The sequence below is a fragment of the Marmota monax genome, unplaced genomic scaffold, assembly GCF_021218885.2.
Source record: "Marmota monax isolate L192 unplaced genomic scaffold, Marmota_monax_Labrador192_F-V1.1 WCK01_AAM20220418_F8-fsc00082, whole genome shotgun sequence".
Taxonomy (NCBI): Eukaryota; Metazoa; Chordata; class Mammalia; order Rodentia; family Sciuridae; genus Marmota; species Marmota monax.
In genome coordinates, this window is record NW_026695207.1 from 6,113,365 (window position 1) to 6,131,943 (window position 18,579).

Sequence of the window (18,579 nt, forward strand, 5' to 3'; positions counted from 1 at the left end):
CCAGCGTGACCAGCTGCTGGGCACTGGGCGGTAGGCACTACTCCGTGCCAATTATTCATATTATTTGGGTAGTCTTGATATTTATTTAAACTGATTAATATTTTGTGCTCTGCATCTTGATCTGGAGGGAAATCATTTTAAGCAAGCAAAGTTAAAAAAAAAAAAAAACCTTATCAGCCTTTGATGTGTCGTGGAAGTTGAATGCATAATGGAATTGATGGAGCAGACGTAATTCCGAACCACAGACAAAAGCAACATAAAGTGTCCCCAACGATCTCATATAATGTTGAAATAAAGTATTATGGCACTGCATTCTAAGTGGGCCGTAATCCACCGGGCTCTATTTAAAAATAAAAGGTCTCGTACTCTGCAAAATGTTGTTTGTGTTGCCCTCTGCTCCACGCAGGCTGTCACCGCTGTGGATGGATTTCTAAGAAGAAAAGCAAAGACTAAGGAAGGCCACTTTGAATTCCTTCTCACACACCGAATCGCTTTCGTCTCCCTCACACTGGGTCCCGGTTTTCACCTGCGCCTCCTGGTGCGTCTTCACACTCTGGGACAGGAAGGAGCAGCGTATGCAGCCGGCAGCCACACAGGTCAGCAGCTTGCCTCTCTCCTGCCCATGAGCTGTCCACAGACAGCCTCTCAGGAGGTTGGACACGTCCCTTCCCTGAAAGCTGATGGTGAGAGTTTCAGGATTCATGAGCGCAGCCCCGTTGCTGTCTGCCCGGGCCAGAATCAATGTGATCAAATCAGGATGCTACCAGTGACATGGTGCCAGGGTGAAACTGCACCCCGGGTGGCTATGGGACGCAGCAGGGAGGCACTCCCTCTCTGTGCGGCTTACGGGCACTTTGACACACGTGCACCAGCTTGACCTTCTGCCCCGCCAAGGCCCCTCCCTTCACGTGCAACACGTCCCAGCTCCTGAAGCAAGAACAGGCTGCCACCCACCCAGCATGCTCCATTCAGGACAGCTCGTGGATCTGCGCTGTCCACTGACCTCCTCTGTGATCCTCTCCAGGCTCTGCTGCCAGCCCAGCCCTTGCAGCTTTGAACATGGGGGCAGCTGGGAGACCAGGAGAGCCTTGGGGGAGGGTTAGGGTTTTCACCTTCTCCTCTGTCCTGCTGACTGAAGCTTCAGGAAGAAACAAAACAATAACAAAAACTCTTAGAGCTTCAAATACAGACTCCAAGTGGCAGTCCCCAGGGTGCTGCAGGTTCCACCTGGGCCTCAGCACATCATCTGTACCTCTTCCCCGCACTCATGGACTGCTGTCCACAGCGGTGCCAATGTGACTTCCCGTGCACAGGCTCAGTCCTTCCCCCGGATTGGCCCGTGCCCCTGGCATCCTGGAGGTGTTTGAGGCACACCTTCCTTCCACTCTCCGAACCACACCTCCTTCTTGTGCACAGAAGGAAGTGATGTGTTGGAGGGGGGGATCCTGTTTGTGTCTCGGCCAGGCACACTGTGCTCGCCTTCTAACTTCTCCGGATGGCACCTCACTAGGAGGCCAGTCTTGTCGGGATGCGTCTGTTCATCTTTGCATTTGTGGCAACAAATAGGGGCCATGCTACCAGCACCTGCTCCACTAGGACCTGGTGAGAGCAGAAGGTGGGTAGCTGACCAGCACACAGCATCCGGACCATGCTTCATCAACAACTCAAAGGAGCTGTGGTCTCAGCCATGAATTGAGCATGTGCTGTGGGCTGGGCACCACACAAAGCGCCTTCCATGTTTCCCTGCATTAACTCCCATTCTAACTCTGGCGTCAGGATGCAGCCTTCCTCCAGGGCTCTTGCAGCCTTTCTGACCCTGAAAATCCCGCTCTTTCCTCAGGTGGACAGTCTTCCTTGATGTGGTACCTAGTGTGAAGAGCAAGAAGGGTCAGGAAGTAAAGGAAATAATAACTGTCTTGCTAATTAGGAAAATGTTTCCATTATGAGCCACAGTGGTTAACTGTACCCTAAATTTTCTACCCAAAGGAAGGTATAAAAAATATATACGTATGTCTCATGACCTTGACTACATGACTACCAACTGGTCTATAATTTTCACATATTATGTTGGAAAAATAACGCAATTTTTTATCATTTGTTCCCTGGCTGGCAAACACACACACACACACACACACAGGAGTACACATATATTTAACAATAATATATATGCATAGACCATGTGTAGCAATAATGTATCGCTAAATGCACACAGGCACATACATATGAGAGAATTATGAGGCGTTTGCCTCAAACACACTCCCGTGACATGCTGAAGGAAGTCCACCTTGGCACACTCACCAGTGCTTTGGCAGGTTTGCGGTTTGCTGGTTGAGAGATTCCCCTTGTGCTTCATCATGGAGGTGATGAAGGAAGGACAACTCTCTCGTGTTTTAGAGCCATTCAGAAGCACCGGTGGGGGCACATCCAGCCGCGTGGCATGGCGGCCTGCTCTATTCTGGGCATATCAAGGTAAGTCTGTTTTGTACAAGGAGAGAGGACAGAAATGAGGGGGTGAGAGGAAACCAGAAGAGAAACAGGAGCCTGAAGAAATGCCTCTGGAGAAGGGCAGACATTGCACACGGAATTGCTCCTGGCCCAGTGCACACAAAAAGCTCCAAAAGCAGGGAAGACAGTGTCTCTCTTTGGCCCAGCACATTTTTGTTTCCCCAACCCCCACTGCTCTGAGATGGAGGAGGGCGAGGCAGAGTCTCTGGCTGTTTTACCCCTGGCACCAAATGCAATGAATCCAGGAGTAGAGGAACAGTGTGCCCATCAAGGTACCAGTGGCTGCCTTCCACAGAGGACCAACCACCTGGTCTAACAGCCCCTGGCCCACGGTCTCCTCCAGCTGAATGTGACCATGCCCCACTTTGCAGGTGTTCCTGGAGTTTATGCCTGCAGGCACAGAAGAGGTAGGTCACCCCTTCTCCAGCCTGCTGAAGGCTGTTCTCACAGGTGTCCACTTTGGGTCCAATGCAGACACAACACACAGGTGGTGCTTTCAAGTAGAATTTAGCCACATACATCCTCGTGGGCATCTAAGAAGACCTGCCTACTCACGTGTTGTCCGACATGGAACACCCTGCAGCAGAGACTCAGCTGACACAAGAGAGCTGGGCAGGCTGGTGGTCAGCAGAGGCGCTCTGCTGTTCCTTCTTGGACTTCTCAGAAGTTTGGGACATCTCACGCAGGCTGCGGGCTTTGGCACATTGAACACTCCCTGTTCCTTTCTCACCTTGCTGGGCTCTGAGAGTGTTTCATGAGAATCCAGAAAACAAGACCGCGACCACAGGACCCTTTCCCTGCAAGTGGGGAAGAAAACAGAATCCCTTCCTGCTGTCACCAGAGGTGCACGGTGGCCCCAGGTCCTCGTCCACCAAGAGCCCAGCAGGTCTCTGTGGTGTCGCTGTGCTGCAGGCCCGCCTGCACCTGTCCTCTGCGGGGCCTTGCCCTTCTCAGCAGCCCCCAACGTTCACCACCCTAGGGGCTGGAAGACCCATTCAAAGGAAAGCCCTGGGGCCATTCGCCATTTCCTAAGCCTAATCTTTCCTACTCACTTTTCTGAAAATGTACAGAGGGGTGGGGGGCACTCTGAATTTACACTTCCAAGGTAAATCTTGCCCAGTTTATACTGGTTGGGATCACATTTCCATGTGTTTAATGAGGGAAAAAACCCTGAAAATTATTTTCTGGACTTGAGCATAAAGTGATTCAACGTAATTAAGGACCAAAATTTCCCTTAAAGATTTAAATTATCTCAATTGGCCATCAACATGTCCCAAGTTAGCTAGATAATTCGCAACACTTCATTTCACTAACTACCTTCCAATAGGGCTTAATAGGGTTGGAGCTCTACTAACTGAGCATACCCCGATGCCAGGCTCAGGCAGCACTTCTGGGCACTGGGCCCTGTGCACCCGACCTTGCCCACATGCCACTCTGCTCCTCCCGGGATCCTGCCCCATGCAAGCTGGTGAAGGGTGCAGCATCGGGGACTTTCTGCAGGATGGGAATTCGCGGGCCAGGGGGACCCCTGCGAGGCTCCCAGGTAGCCTGCTCTCTGGAGACCCAGCAAGACCCACAGGATGAACCCCGTGCCATGTCGTCCCACTCAGAGGCAACCATTCTAGGCGCAGCGCCTGGTGCTCCGCTGCTTCCTTTCTTCAGGACGTGTTATTTCTGGGGACATATTTTTCTGACTCCTGCTGTTGTTGTGAAGAACTGAAATGTTGGGGGACCTGGCAGCAAATTTATCTTCCAAATTAGATGGTCCTGAGTCACAGTTTGTCATAAGTTGCCCTTGTGGTTAACGTTTCTAATGATGATAAAAAGTAGCTCCCCATTTATTAGTGCCACCTCTGTTCCAAGCGAGTCCCCTGAGCATCCTATGCCTATTGACGCGGCTGGAGGAGGAGGCGGGGCTGACTGCCTTTTACAGCCAGGATTGAGGGCCTCGGTGATCCTGGTGACAGAGCCACAGCGTGGAAGAGCTGGCACTGGAAGTGACATCTGGAAGCAGCTGGGGGCTGGGGCAGCGCTGCAGGCCACCTCTGCCTTATGGATGATGCGGCACTTTCCCTTGCAGCAGTTCTGACGCCAGAGTGTGGGGCAGCCGCGGAGCACCAGGCTCCCCCAGGACGAAGGAAGACATGTGTGTCGGGAGGAGCACCTCCCGAGATGCCCAGCCTGGACGAAGCCAGGCCCAGCCCTTGTGCTCTCCTGAGCTCTGCTTGCAGCGTATCTCCATGAGAAACTCTCCCGCCCCAGCGCCTCCTGTAAAACCTTTCCAGCCCACAGGACCCCATCAGATAAGCCCTCCCACGAAGCCAGACATGACCTTCCAACTCCCCATTCGTCCAGAGCACTTGAGCCACACTACACACGTTGCAGTTACTGGCCATTCGGTTTGGGTGCGATATTGAAATGGTCCTGGGCAATGATTTGGACTACACCAGGACCCACTGTGGAGGAGGACCGTCCGCAAGGAGGTGGGCTCAGAGACGGCTGATTCTGGCATGAAGAGGACTGTCCTCTTCGGGAACCCTGTGAGGAGTTTTCTCTTAATGGGGCTTCAGTGAGACACCCTGAAGCTCTAAGGAGAAGTCATGAGGCAGGTCACCTATTGCATGATGGGGTGAGGCTTTTCAGGAAGACCAAGCAGCATGAGGAAACTCTAGCCGGGGTGCGGAGGAGTCCATGACTGCAGCAATTAGCAGAGGGCGTGTGGGGGGTGGAGGGGCTTGGGAGCATATCCAGGGCTCCTGATGGGCACTCAAGTGGTCTTCCAAAGTCAGGTTTCCATCAAAGTGGGTCTCTGGAGACAAGGATCTGGGGATGGTGGGTGGGAATGGAGGAGGGAGGTGGGACAGGGCTCAGGGTGGTCACAGGCAGTGCCATGTGGTGTAAGTCAGCTGCTGGGTGGAGGGGCTCCCCTCCCACCAGCCCCGGGGTCTCGACTCATCTTGGTGTGTTCTTCCTCTGAGGAGGTGATAAAGCGTGAAACAGGTCATGGTTGCGAGCGTGCTTTGCATGGTATCTAGCCACATAAAAAGCTCTGTGCACATGATCTCGAGGTCAACAGCAGTGGCCCAGAGAAGAGATGAGGAGCCCCAGGCTCAGTGTGTCCTTCCTCTCCCTCTGACCCAGGACAGTTGGCAGGGAGGATGCTGCCCCTTTTTTCTTGACCCTGATTTTCTGTCCCGCTTTGTCCCTGTGAGGCAGACTTGATTCCCAGACTGGCATGCCGGAGGCTTGCTGGAGGGCGCTCTCAGGAGCACATGAGAGTGGAGACGGAGTCCTCACACCGTGGTGCAGTCACAGCCAAGGACCAGAACAGCCCTGTGAGGGTCGGGACAGGGATGCGTCTTCAGCAGCATCTGTCCTGGCAGCCACAGGTGTGAGCTGCCTGAGGAGGGCCGTAGGCTTAGAGCACACGCCCTGGTGAAGGACGTCTCTAGAGAGACACTGGGAAGAAGCCACCAGCAGGCAAGGCTCCTGCAAAGGAGGACAGACTACGTGGGCCCTGAAAGGGAGCAGCGACTGGAACCACAAGCACCCTGGCCTCGCCCTCCTCAGAGCGGCTTCACCTCGCCCTGCAGCCCCTAAAGAGTCTCTTTGCCTGAGAAGCCTTCAAGAGAAAGGAGAACTTCTCCCTTGGCTAAGCTGGCCACGGTGGCTGCCCTCCCGGCTTCAGGGTCCTCTTCCCTTTCTTCCACCACCCGGACGGGTGCCTCCTCCACAGTCCTGCTGCAAGCCTACCTCACCTGGTGGGTGACGCATGGCCTCATCCCAGAGGTGCTGCCTTCTGTGGTCTTCAACTGGTGCGACCCTCACTGCCAAATTCAGTCCAGTGAGTTTGACATGGGGCCTTGGAGGACTCGCTGGGGGTCACTGGACTTCTCCTGCCCTGTCATGTGGCAGCCCCCCACTCTTCCTGCTCACCTCCACACGGTCCCTGCCTTGGTGGGGGCACTCCTCTCCCTGCTTTCTGGCATCTGGTCACAGGGACCCCCAAAGTGTGCAGCAGGCAGGCCGAATTCTCAGTTCCTGGGGAGGTTAAAGGCTCTCTTGCTGAGGTCCCTGGGGAAGAGGTCCCTGCTGTGAGCCATGGGCTCTAGACCCATAAAACCCACAGCAAGTATGAACCCCAAGTTGGTGAACAGGTGTGAGGGCAAGCAGGGCCACTCACCGCCACCCCTAGCATGCTGGGCCCATGTGTTCTCACCACTGAGGATAAGGCACGACATGCTAGTCACCAAGTCCTGCTGCCAGTCCTGAAGAGTGCTGGCCAATCCCTTGGGCATCTCACAGCTGGGGTCTCAGCTACACCGTAAAAGGTTGTTCCCACTGGAGTAGGGCCAGATCCTAGGCTGTGGGGAGACCTGGGGTCCCATGGCCTACTGCCCTCCATACACTGAGGGCTGCTGTGTTTCTTGGTCTGACAGATAATGGATGCCGGTGCCTCAGACCCTGAGTGGGCCTTGGGCAGCTGTGCTGGCTGAGGATCTGTAGCAAGAAGGTGGGGGACGGTCTTCTAGAGACCATGCGTTCATCCTAGGCAGAGGAGTCTCACTCCTTAGGTGATCAGCCTGACACCAAAGCCACAGCTGTGGCCTCCAGCCATGCTGCCACGTCAGTGGCTCAGTACAGGTCTCTGTTGCTGGTAGATGGGACACCGGTAGATGGTTGCTCTTAGGCAGAGGAACCCAGCCAGTGTAGGTAAGTGGAAGCTCAGGCCATGGCTCCAACCCTTCCACCATGGCCAGCCCTTCATGGGTCCACTGACCACAGTTAATGTCCACTGGAGAGGTTATCCTGCTCACCTGGGTGGCTAGTGACTGCGTTGCTCCACTTTTCATTGCTGTGACACAGACCCAAGGAGAAGCGACCCGGAGGAGGAAAGATTCGTTTTGGATCCCAGTTTTGGAGGTTTGAGCCCGTGGTGGGCTGCTCCATTGCTTGAGGCCTGAGGCGAGGCAGAGCATCATGATGGAGGATGGGCAGCGGAGGACTCCTCGGCTCCTGGTGGCCAGGAGGCGCAGAGGGAGTCAGGAGGGAGGGAGTCAGGGATGAAGTACGGTCCCCAGGGCACGCCCCCAAGGACTCATTCCTTCAACTAGGTCCTACATCCTACACCCCCCACCACCAATTACACCTTCAAATTACTAATCCATCGATGGGGTTAGAGCCCTTATAGACTGGATCAGCTCCCGTGAGCCCCCCTGCACACGGCTGTGCAGGGTGAGACCTCCGGCGGACTTCCAGGCCTATCATGAGAGCGCCTCTCCCGTGGCAGGTGCCCTGGGGTGGGTTGCCAAGCAGCACCATGGTCTCTCCCCTCGCTCCCCACTCTGCAAAGTCAACTGACACCTCCGCCCCAGGCTCTGCTTCGAAACCCACCCCCACTCCCTGCCAATCCCCTGCCTCTGCCTGGGTCCTCGCTTCCCACACCAGTCACTCGGCCAGTGCATTGCCCGGATCTGCCCACAGGGCACGGGCCCTCACCATTGTCCCCAGGGCCACCTGAGGTGGGTAGCAGAGCCACTGAAGGGCTTCCTCAGGGTCATACACCAGGAGGATCCAGCCTGAGCCAGTCCTCTCTCTCCATCAGCCTCTCCCAGTGGGTGGCCCTGTGTTGAGCCAAGACAGGGGCAGGCAGCTCAGGGCCCTGCTCACAGCCTGCAGGTGGCCCGTGGCCCCACTCATGCTTGTCACCTGCATCTTCCACCGGGTCCCACAGGCCCTCACACCTAGGAGTCGGTGGGTCTGAGGGAATGCAGCCCAGGTGCACCCCTGGTCCCCACGGGCTCCGCCTCAGCCAGGGCCAAGGCACCAGGGTCTTCCATGCAGTGCTCCCCGTGTCCTTGCCAATCGCAGCCCCGGAGCCTTGGGGACTCTTTTTGGTACCAGGGTTTGAAGACGAGGTTCTCTCCCACAGCGGCACATCCACAGTCCCTTTTATCTTTATTTTTATCTCGAGACAGAGTCCTGTCAAGCTGTTGAGACTGACTTTGAACTTGCTACTGTTCAACTTCAGACTCTGAAGTCACTGGGATTATAGGCCTGGGTCACCACGCCCAGCTTCTGTGACTCTTGAAAGACAGGTCAGAAAATGCTGTGGGTCATGCTGCCTCCAGAGGGAGGTACACCCCTGGGCATGGTGCTTCTCTCTGAGTGATGGGAGGTTGGAATGAAGCGTGCCCTTGGGGTGGAGGGGGTGGTGTCTGCACAGTTTCACACAGAAGCACTTCCCTCCCGAGCAGACCCTGGGTCTGGCTGGGATTACATCCACCCTCTGAAGCCATGGGTCTTGCCTTCCTATACTCACTTGTTGTATGAACCTGTTTTATTAACATGGTGTCTTTGCCCAGTGCACTAGGGGTCTACTCTTCAAAATGGCCAGTGGTGTAGACTCCACCTCCCTCACTGTCATGCAGGGACTGGGTTATCCTAACCCTGAAGCAAGGCTGATGTACTTCTTTTCCCTTCAAAGTAATGCAAACATAAGAATGAGCAGGCATTTGCCGGTCAGTGGGCACGTGCCACTCTAACCCAGTCTTGCTGTGGTTCCACATCCGGGGTCAGTGCTGAGAGGACTTCTGCATGGCTGGGTTGCAATGGCCAGCTGTTAAACTCTGGGCTAGGCTTGGTTTTTATGAAGGCTGGACTGTGAACTCATTGGGGGTAATTGGGCCACCCCTCCACCCCCTTTATGTCATAAGGGGATGCTGATATCTTCTGTCCCCCAACTCCAGTTTGCAGTATAGTTTGGGATTTACCATCCTGGATAGACATGGACACCCTCCTGGGCTCCCCTCGACACACAGCTCACACATGCAGAGCCGTGTGGAGCTTGGCCACTGCAGAAGGCCAACACTGCAGTCATGTGCATGGGTCAGGGTGGATTTGTGGATGCAAGAGAACCACTGTGAGCCTGGCCTCTAATTCCATAACCTGGTGCCCACACACCTCCATCCTACAGGGCAGCCACAGTACGGTATAGGCCCCAGTACCTGTGTCCTCTCAGACCTCTGTCCATCAGCCCTCCAGAGCCAGCATCCTGCCCTTTCCCCAAGAGGGCTCCAAGGCTCCTCTTGGGAAGGACCCCAAGGCTCCCACTGAGTACGCTCACCCTGTAGTGCTGCAGGGTGCTCCCCTGGGGCCAGCCTCCTCCTCAGGTGACACCCTCTAGCTGCAAACACAGCTGTGGGTCCAGAGGAGTCTGACAAGGGATTCCACCTTGGGAGGCGCAGCCCAGGGCTGTGTGACCCTTCTGCCTGGCTTCCTTGCAGCGTGCAGGCAGAGCCATGCTGTGTTGGCTGCTGGGTTCCTTGACCACCTCAGTACCTCTTGAGTCCAGGCCCTTGTGGCCGGCCTCCAGCCTTGCCCAGCTTCATGTTCAGAGCCCCCCGCCCCCCCGTGAAGCAGCGCTCTGCAGCCCATGCATCCCCATGGGTATCGGGATCCCTGATAGCAGCAGCTTCTAAAAGCGACCTGCAATCGAGCTGGATTCTGGGTACTTTCTCTTCTGGGACAGCTCTGGCTTGGTCATTGCTGGGGATCTTCCCTCCTGGGGCAGGCCTCCTGTCCAGGAAGCCTGTTCTGCCCGCAGTCCTAGAGGCTTGCTTCCTCTCCACGTGGCTCGGCCCACTGCTTCCCCAAGTTTCCCACGCGCATTTGGCAGCACGTTAGCACTGTCCCTTGGGGGGTCCAGAGTCTGACAGGGCTCCTGTGGTAGACAAAATTTCCATTTCTGAAGTTTAAAGCCCACCCCATTGACCCAGCACCCTGGGAATTAGTCCATGCTCAAGCCAGTGGGTGTAGGAGGGTCCCACTCCTCCTCCTGGAGGATCCCATCCCTCTCCAGGCAGGCTCAGCATCCCCAGGGGGCAGAGAGATGGGCAGTGTTGACCCCGAAGGGAGTGTGTGCACGAGTGTGTGTACCTCCGTGTGTGTGCCTGACAAAGCAGAGAAGACCTGCACCATCCTAAACCAGGACCAGAGAGGGCTGGCTCTTCTGGAGCCCAAAGGCCTGGGCTCTTCAGGTGCCGTGGACTGAACAGCCCCGCCCACATCCAGGAGCCTGGTCCGTCCAGCAGACGTCCTGTTGAGGCCTTTGCTGAGATGCTCTTTCTCCTACACCAGGCTGGACCGGAGCCCCCACTTCTCTGTGGGGAGGGCATGTGGGCTGCTGGGAGCCTGAGGCCCACCTGACTTCTGTGCTGCAACTCTCCCCCTCTGTCCCCAGGATGCGGGTAGCTGCCCGCAGTGCATCTAGCTGCATCTGGTGTTGAGGTGCTTGGGTGCTGTCCCTGCCCTTCAGTGCCCCTCAGCAGCTGTGCTAAGCACTGGGTGGACACCCGTGTGTCAGGTGTCAGACTCTGGAAGGGACAAGTGAAAAGGGGGAGGGCAGAGCGCAGGCCTGGTCCCCTGGCGGCCCTCGGGGGGCTTCAGGAGTGGCCTCAGGTGCAGAGGCCCTCCCCCCGGGCTCTTTGTCTGCGTCTCCCTGTTTACATGACACTCGGAGATGGTCCAGACCTCATCTTCTTCCTAAAATATTGCCAAAATTCCTCACGGGTTTCTTTGAGGTGGTTGAATAATCTCTTATTTTGCATGTCAAGGAGCTGGCCCTGTTTTTAAATATTACTTTCCCAATCTGCTTTCATGTGGGATCAACGAGGGGAGAGTGCTCAGCTCTAGAAGGTACTCATGCAAGTTTGTGAGAATTTTCTTTTGTTCTGAAGAGTGCTCAGCTGAGCTTCTCCACCCAGCCCAACCACGAGGCCTGATTCTTCCCTGTGCCCCCCGCCAACCCGCTGGACCATGTGGCATCTGGTCACTGCTGGGGTCCTGTGGCCAGTGTTCTGAGCCTTTGACATTGGGGCTGCCTTTCTTCCTTTCTATGTTGGACTCTTTCCTGCTCAGGTCTTGCTGAGTAGAATTGTCTGTTTCCAAATGGCAGAACGTCTCTCCACCATGTGCAATAATCATAGGAAACTGAGCAAAATCTTCCCAGGAAGCTTTTTGTGTTTAAGTAAATAAAACAGTGAATTTGCTTTACCAGTGCTACAAAAGACCCAGTGATGTGCCATTCGGGGTCATGTACGGGGGCTGACACGTCATTGGAACGTAATCAGTATAAGAAAGGGGGACGAGGCCCTGAGGGAGATCATCTGGAATTGCCACAGGGAAGCTCACGGGTGTGGCCTGCTGAGCCATGGTCCAGGCCAGTACTGACGGACACAATGCACCTTGCTTCGTGGTGGAAGCCCATCGTGAGCAGCTGCCTGTGCCGTGTGGTCTCTGGCTGGGGAGGTGGACACCAACAGAACAGGTTTACAGGCAGGAAGTCTCTGGACAGCTGGTGAATGCTGTTCCCGCCCTGCACCACCATTTGTCCTGTGGATGCCAGGACTTCTGGCAGGTGTGGGTAAAGGATTCCGTCTCCTTCAGAAGGCAAAGGGAGAGGCAGAGATGCCGCGGCCCATACCAAGGCAAGGGTTGGCCTGGCGTCCCTAGAGCCCCTGCAAGGCCTCCAGGTAAACTCCACATGCAGTCCTGAGCCCAGCCCTGGTGCAGAGGCCTGACCACTGCCCCCCAAACCTCACTAACCCCTCCCTCTGCTCTGTGGGCATAGACCTTACAGACTGCACTCCTGACTACCTGCCCCTGGCCTCCCGTTAGGTTTGGCTTATGGCAGACACAGGAAGAAGGAAGGGGAATCTAGGATACCTCCTTGTTCCCAATCAGGTAGCCTGTCCTGTAGCGGCTCCACCTGCTCCGTGGTCCTGGAGCTTGGGATTCCCCTTTAAGGGGTGTCTTTTCTGTGGCCCCTCTGTTGGCCACAGCCTTGGCTCCTCAGCCCTGGTGGCCCTTCCTCCTCCCTGGGGCTAACAGGGCCTGTGGCGACTCCCAAGCTGCTGACCTCAGCTTACCCACCTTCCCCTGTTAGTAACACATCTGTAAATGCCCCCTGTTCAGGAACCCTCTGGTGCAAGCTCTTTCTAGCTAGACCCTGACTGGCACCTTCCCTAGAATCTTGGCCCGGTTGCTGGCTGCAGCAAAACATCCTGGCCTGGGGGGTCTGTAGACATCATGTGCTCGTTGCACACAGCTCTGCTAGTCCACAATCAGGGCGAGCCGGGCTCTGTGGCTGGTGTATCTCTTTTTCAAAGATAGTGCCTTCTTGGTGTCCCCACATGACAAAAGGGCAAAAGAGTCCTGGGTGCCCTCTTCCAGGGCACCAGTGCCATTGTGAGACTCGGCCCCCATGACCTCTCACCTCCCAAAGGCTCCACCTCTTAATACCCCACACTGGGGACAGATTTTACCATGAATTTGGGGGGATGGTAGCATTCAGAATAGCAGCCCTTAGAGTTGAGGTACGTGCCCTGCCAATCACACTGATGGTCAGTGTGATTTATACGACTGTGACAACTGGTCAGGCAACATCCCCTGCCCTGCCTGGAGCCCAGGACTCCACACAGAAGGCACACGTGATCTTAGGGCGGGCGTGCTAGGAGTCACCGCAGAGGAAGCTCTCTGCGAGGCCATGGGGTCTCTTCTCCTTTAATTGGAAGAATGTGGTGAAATTCTTTTTTGACTCCTCTTCATGCTTAACTCTCTTTTCAGTTGCAAAACACAAAATGTGACAATATTTTGAGATGCAATGCTTACTTCAGTCCTGAGCCCGACCAAGTGCCAGGCTCCAGGATCTGGAGGGGTGGACATGGCCTGGGATCCCGGCTTCCCTCTCCCTGCCAGCATGCACCTTCTCTTCTGATGTGGGGTGTGGTCAGAGGCCCCACTCTTAACCCTGGCCTAGTAACCCCATCTAAAGAGCCCAGGGCCACCTCATCAAAGCATTGGCTCTGCAGAGCTTCATCCTGGCCACATGGGGAGAGGCAGAAAGAAGCCCCTGCACAGGATGGGTGAGAGTGTAGGAGAGACCTGGAGGAGCCTGTGGCCCTCCTGCTGCTGTGGCCACCCTGCCCTTCCTTCACTCTGTGGCTCTGCACTGCAGGAGTCAGGGAGTCAGGAAGGAAGCAGGAGGTGCCCTGGGCGAGAAGCAGGCTCCGCGCACTCAGGTTTCCTGGGGCCTCTGCAGCAGGTGTTAGCCCACTTAAATGGAGAGTGGAGACAATCTAGGAAGTGCATCAGGACAAAGCAGCCCAGCAGACACCTTCAAAGTGCTCACTCCTGCTATTCCACAACTCTTGTCTAGATCAGCATGATGTGCTCGAGGGACCCTCAGCTAGGCACCAGGAAACAAATTGCTCCCTTTGTCACATTTGGTTCCCAAAGTTGCTCACATGTGGGTGCCCAGGAGACAGACACAGGGCCACTCAACTTCCTGCTTTAGTTGGCAATGTGGGGACATAGGTGCTCATGATTCGCAGCCACAGGGAACAAGTGGCCGGGCACTTGGGGCACTCTCGGGGAATCACCTGCTCCAGAGAAGGAACAGCTCCTAGAAGAGTCGGCACCTTGCCCTCCTGCTCCTGGTCACCACTCCCTGCTCCGTCCACTCTGCTGCAAGCCCTTCCTTCCCAGCTGCCCCCTGCACACTGCTTCTGCACACACGTGCACACACAAATGTGCACAAACACATCTACCTCCACACTCCCACACACGTGCACACACCCGTATGCTCATGGCTAGAACACAAGCACACACTCACAAGATACCCACAGAACCTATGCACACAGTGGCAGCATACGCTTTGGTACACCTACCCTCTCATGCATACCCGGCACACAGCTCACCCCCACAGGACGTGGTAAGTATGACCCTGGCCTTTGGGCCACTCCTACGTGGTCAGAGAGCTGCTCCCAGGTGGCCGTCTGCAGGAGTGTGAGAGGAAGGCCCACGGGGCAGGCATTTCCACACCTCCTCCATTGTGCTCAGGTTGTCTGCACTTTGCTTTCTACAAGTGATGTTCAGGCTGCAGAAAGGAAAATGGCATAGGGGCCTTCAGAACCAGCGGCCCCAGGAGAGGATGTCAGTGAAAGTTGAGGTCTGTGACAATGACACTCTGGCAGCTGGTTAGGCTTGTCTAGGGAGACATCACCACTGTCTCTACCCAATTTTCTGCAGACCAAGTAAGGGAAGGCTTGTTACTTTTATCACCCATGGTCAAGGTCTGGAGAGACCATACTGAAAAGGTAGCATTCGGGAGGGCTCTGGTGGCCAGGGCAATGCCCATTGCCTCCCCTCTACCAAGAGGGCAACCACAGCACCTGGCCAAGTGGACAACCTTGACATTGTCCAGCTGCTCAGTCAGTGCTGTCCCTGGAGCAGGAAAAAAGGGCACTCCCGACTTCCCCATCTCAGCAGATTGCCAGCAGAACAGCACCCACTGTCCCTGCCTCCTCCATCCCTGATGGGTGGGGTCACAAAGCCAGGCCCCCGGAGGTGCAGAGCAAGGCTTTGCAGACAGGAAGTTGTCATCAGCCCCCAGCAAGAGCCTGCTCGGCCCAGGAACTCCACACTCAGAGTTTGGAGAACAGCACTTTCCTGGCCAACTTTGTCACTGAGTCACCACGTGATCCCAGTGGCTGCCCCCCTATGTCCTGCCATGTGGCCCTGGAGTCACCCAGAACTCACTGTAGTGCATAAAACCCAACCCCTCCCAGAAGGAAGCAGAAACTCATGGTCGATGGGTATAGCAGCTGCCTGTGTGGACCCAGCCCTCAGGATGAATCTGGACAGAAGCCCTCGCCCTTCCACCCCCTTCCCCAGGGCCTGCTTCGGCCGAGCCTTCTGGACACATGCCCCGCTCCCTGTGGCTGTCCACGGCAGGGCTTCTTCTCTTTGCCTCAGGATGCTTCTGTGTTGGTCTCAGTTCTCTGATAACACAGGCTTGGAGGCCACAGGGAGCATCTTCCTCTTCCCCAGCTCAAAGCATCGCCCGCTCAGCTCCGTATACTAATTAGATGGAACTAAAATGGAAGTTTGGAATCTCGAGATAACAGGTGTGCATTTTGAGTATGAGCCTGTTGTGGAGAAATGATCTTTATAGTTGGGGAAAAACATCTGAGTGTCCTAAATTGCATCACAGAGAAGAAGAAAAAAGCTAATAATACCAAAGCCTACTGATGAAAAGCAGGATGAGAAAAGCCAGTTTTCTGAACGGGGACCCACTCGCTGTGCTCACCTGCTTGCTGGCTTACCTGGACGGCCCCAAGTCAGGATGCTTTTAAAATAAAAATGTCTGGCTGTGTGGACTCAGAAGCCTGGCAGGTCAAAGGTGTGCACCTGTGCCTCCAAAGACACAAGGGGCAGGAGGTGTCTGCATTCTCTCCTTGGATGGCTTGGGTGACTCTAACCTCCTGCAGTTGCAGTTTCCCGAGGACGAGGATGTGTGCTTCGGGATCCCTGCACACTCCTGCACTGGAGGGTTTTCTGCTCCTCTCGCCAGAACGTGAGTGCCGGCAGGAATTCCCTGGGTCTGATGCCATCACATCTTCCACAGGGTTACAAGCTTCTTCAGGTATTTGCTACTTTTTTTTTTCCAACTCTGATATCAAGAAGCATTTTCCAGCCAACTGGAATAAGTGATGCCTCCAAGTCGTTCCATGAAAAATATCATACAGGACACGTTTTCCTAGCCGTGCAGAATTTCAAACTTTGACTATGAAGGTCTCTCAGGAACAAGTGGCCCAAAAGACCATGATGCTCTCTACGAATAGAAGTAGAAACACAAAGTTGCCCAGGGGAGCTCCGTCCAGGCGAACAAGAGCAACAGGAGCATTTGAAATACGAGGGAACGTCCAAGCAAAACTTGCCATGCAGAAATGGAGCCAGCCCTGAAAATCGAGAACCCCAATTTTTAGTCTCCCAGCGTGCCAGGACCGCTGTGAGTCACTTCCTGCCAGCCAAGCTTGCCAATTGACCCAAATAAGGAAATCAATAAAAGGTACTTATTATCATTCTGAGAAAAGACCCCGGTCCTCTCTGAGGTGCTCTGGGTCCTGCCAGATCCCTAGAGGTTGAGAAAGCGGACAGCGGCAGGCCCTTGGAGGCCAGCTTGATGTCCTCCGGGGGCTCCATCCTGCACCAAGCACACAGACCTTCTTCCTGGGAAAGCCAGCCGCAGAGAAGGCTGAGAAGGCGCATGCGGGTGGAACCTTAGGGAGACGCAGCCTCCTCCCCAGCAGCTCCATGACGCAAAAGGAGCCAGCCAGCAGCGCCGTGTTTGTTGAGCCAAGGTGGGTACAAGCAGAGAGCGGTCTCATCTGCAACAAGCCCAGGGAGCAGACTGGCAGAGAGACAGAGTCCTGGGTCCTGAGCCTAAATGTGCCGGGCCAGGAGGGGGATGCTGCCGGTTTTCCGTTGGTGAAGGTTGAGTAAGGAGGGTGCCCACCCCAACCCAGCTCCATTTTCCTCACGACAGCTGGAGCTCCTCAGCTTTGAGGCTCCTGATTTGCAGTTTCCAAGTGAGGAAACTTGGGAACTTCACTCCTAGAGCGGCCTGCTCCTGCCAGGGGCTCTGCGAAGGTCACAGAGCCAACACTCCTCCAACAGGAGAGGTGAAGCACTCAGAGGTGGCAGGTCGTGACCCAGCCCAGGGCTCCGGGAGGCATTTCCAGAATTCACCACTACTTCTGTGCTGTAGGTCACAGCTGGGGTACCGGGGGTCTCGCCCAGGACAAGCTTCTGTGGTGACCTCATAGCCGGGCTGCCCAGGAAGCGATGCGCTTGGTCAGTGTCTTCCTAGGTGGGTGCCCCGGCACTGAGGACGGCCCGGCCTCTGCGGCCTGCTGGGTGCTCTGGAGACCAGGAAGGAACTGGCAGGAAGAGTCTTCACAGGAACAGGGGAGGCTGGGATGTGGGGACCTGAGGAGGGCAGACACTTTTCTTCTCGTTTCAGGGACAGAGCAAGGACTGCAGGGGACACAGGACAGCTGTGCAGGCCACAGAGCTTCATGGAGGCTGGTCACCAGTGGACAGCTTCCCAGCGGCTCCAGGACAGAAGGAGAAAGGCACGTTTTGTAAATAAGTGTGCGGCGCTCTTGGGTGGCCCTGTGGTTCATCGCAGGTTCTCAGCATGCACGTGTCCCGGGTGTTGCCAGGAGAGGCGAGAGGCGGGGACGCGAGGACCAGTCCTTCCTGGCCCATCTGCACCAGTTGGCAGGGAGGCTCCTCTTCTCCTGCCCCCAGACTGTCCTTTCCAGGGTACATCACACTTGGTCACTCTGTCTTTGGGTGGACCACTCCTTCTGACAGGACAGCAGAGGAGCAGGCGACCCCTGGCCCAGGATGTGACCCTTGGCCCTGCATGTGACTTGTGACCTGAGGGTCTGGGCTCCAGTAGTGGTCTGATGGGTAGGAGGAAGGTGGGCTCTGGTAGGAGCCCGGGTCCCTCATCCCTGTTCCTTGGCTCATCTTTTGGGGGTGAAGGCAGGCAAGAGGGGATGGGGCAGGGTGTCACCCACCCTGAGTCACAGCCACCCAGGACTGACCATGAGGTGACACCTAGCCAACATGGGCACCACCTGGCGGGAGCTTCCTTGGCCTCCTGCATCCCACAGTTGGGTGTTCAGAGAGGAGGGCCCTGCCTTGGGCAGCTGCAGACCGCAGGCTCTGAGAGTGACCCTCCATGACGAGTGGCTTCCCTTCCCTTCCCACACACCAGCATGCCCCGATGGTTTTGCAGAGATCTCTTTTAAAAATCAATTATGGGTCAAAAGAATGAATTCACAATTTCTGTCTTGTGCTTCCCTGAAAAACAAATGTTTGTTGTACAAAATGGAGCTGGCCCCGGGCAGCCCTGAGTTTAGACACATGGAGTTGTGTGTTTCACACAGAAAACATTCCGCAGTTGCTGCCTCTTTGGAAGCTAGGCGAGCGAATCCTCGAGAGCTCGGGTAGTGTTGGGCCTTCTTCAAGCTTTCCTTGTCCCAGTCCTCCATCGCAGCAGGTCTCGGGACACCTGCTAGAGAGGTAAGGGGCCGGGTCCAGGAAAGCTCTGGGGACGCCTGCCTGTGCCAGTCTTGGCTGAGGAGCCCAGCTGAGCCTGAGGCCCGAGGCAGAGCAATGACCTCTTCAGACAGCACCTGGGCAGCTGGTCCACCATGT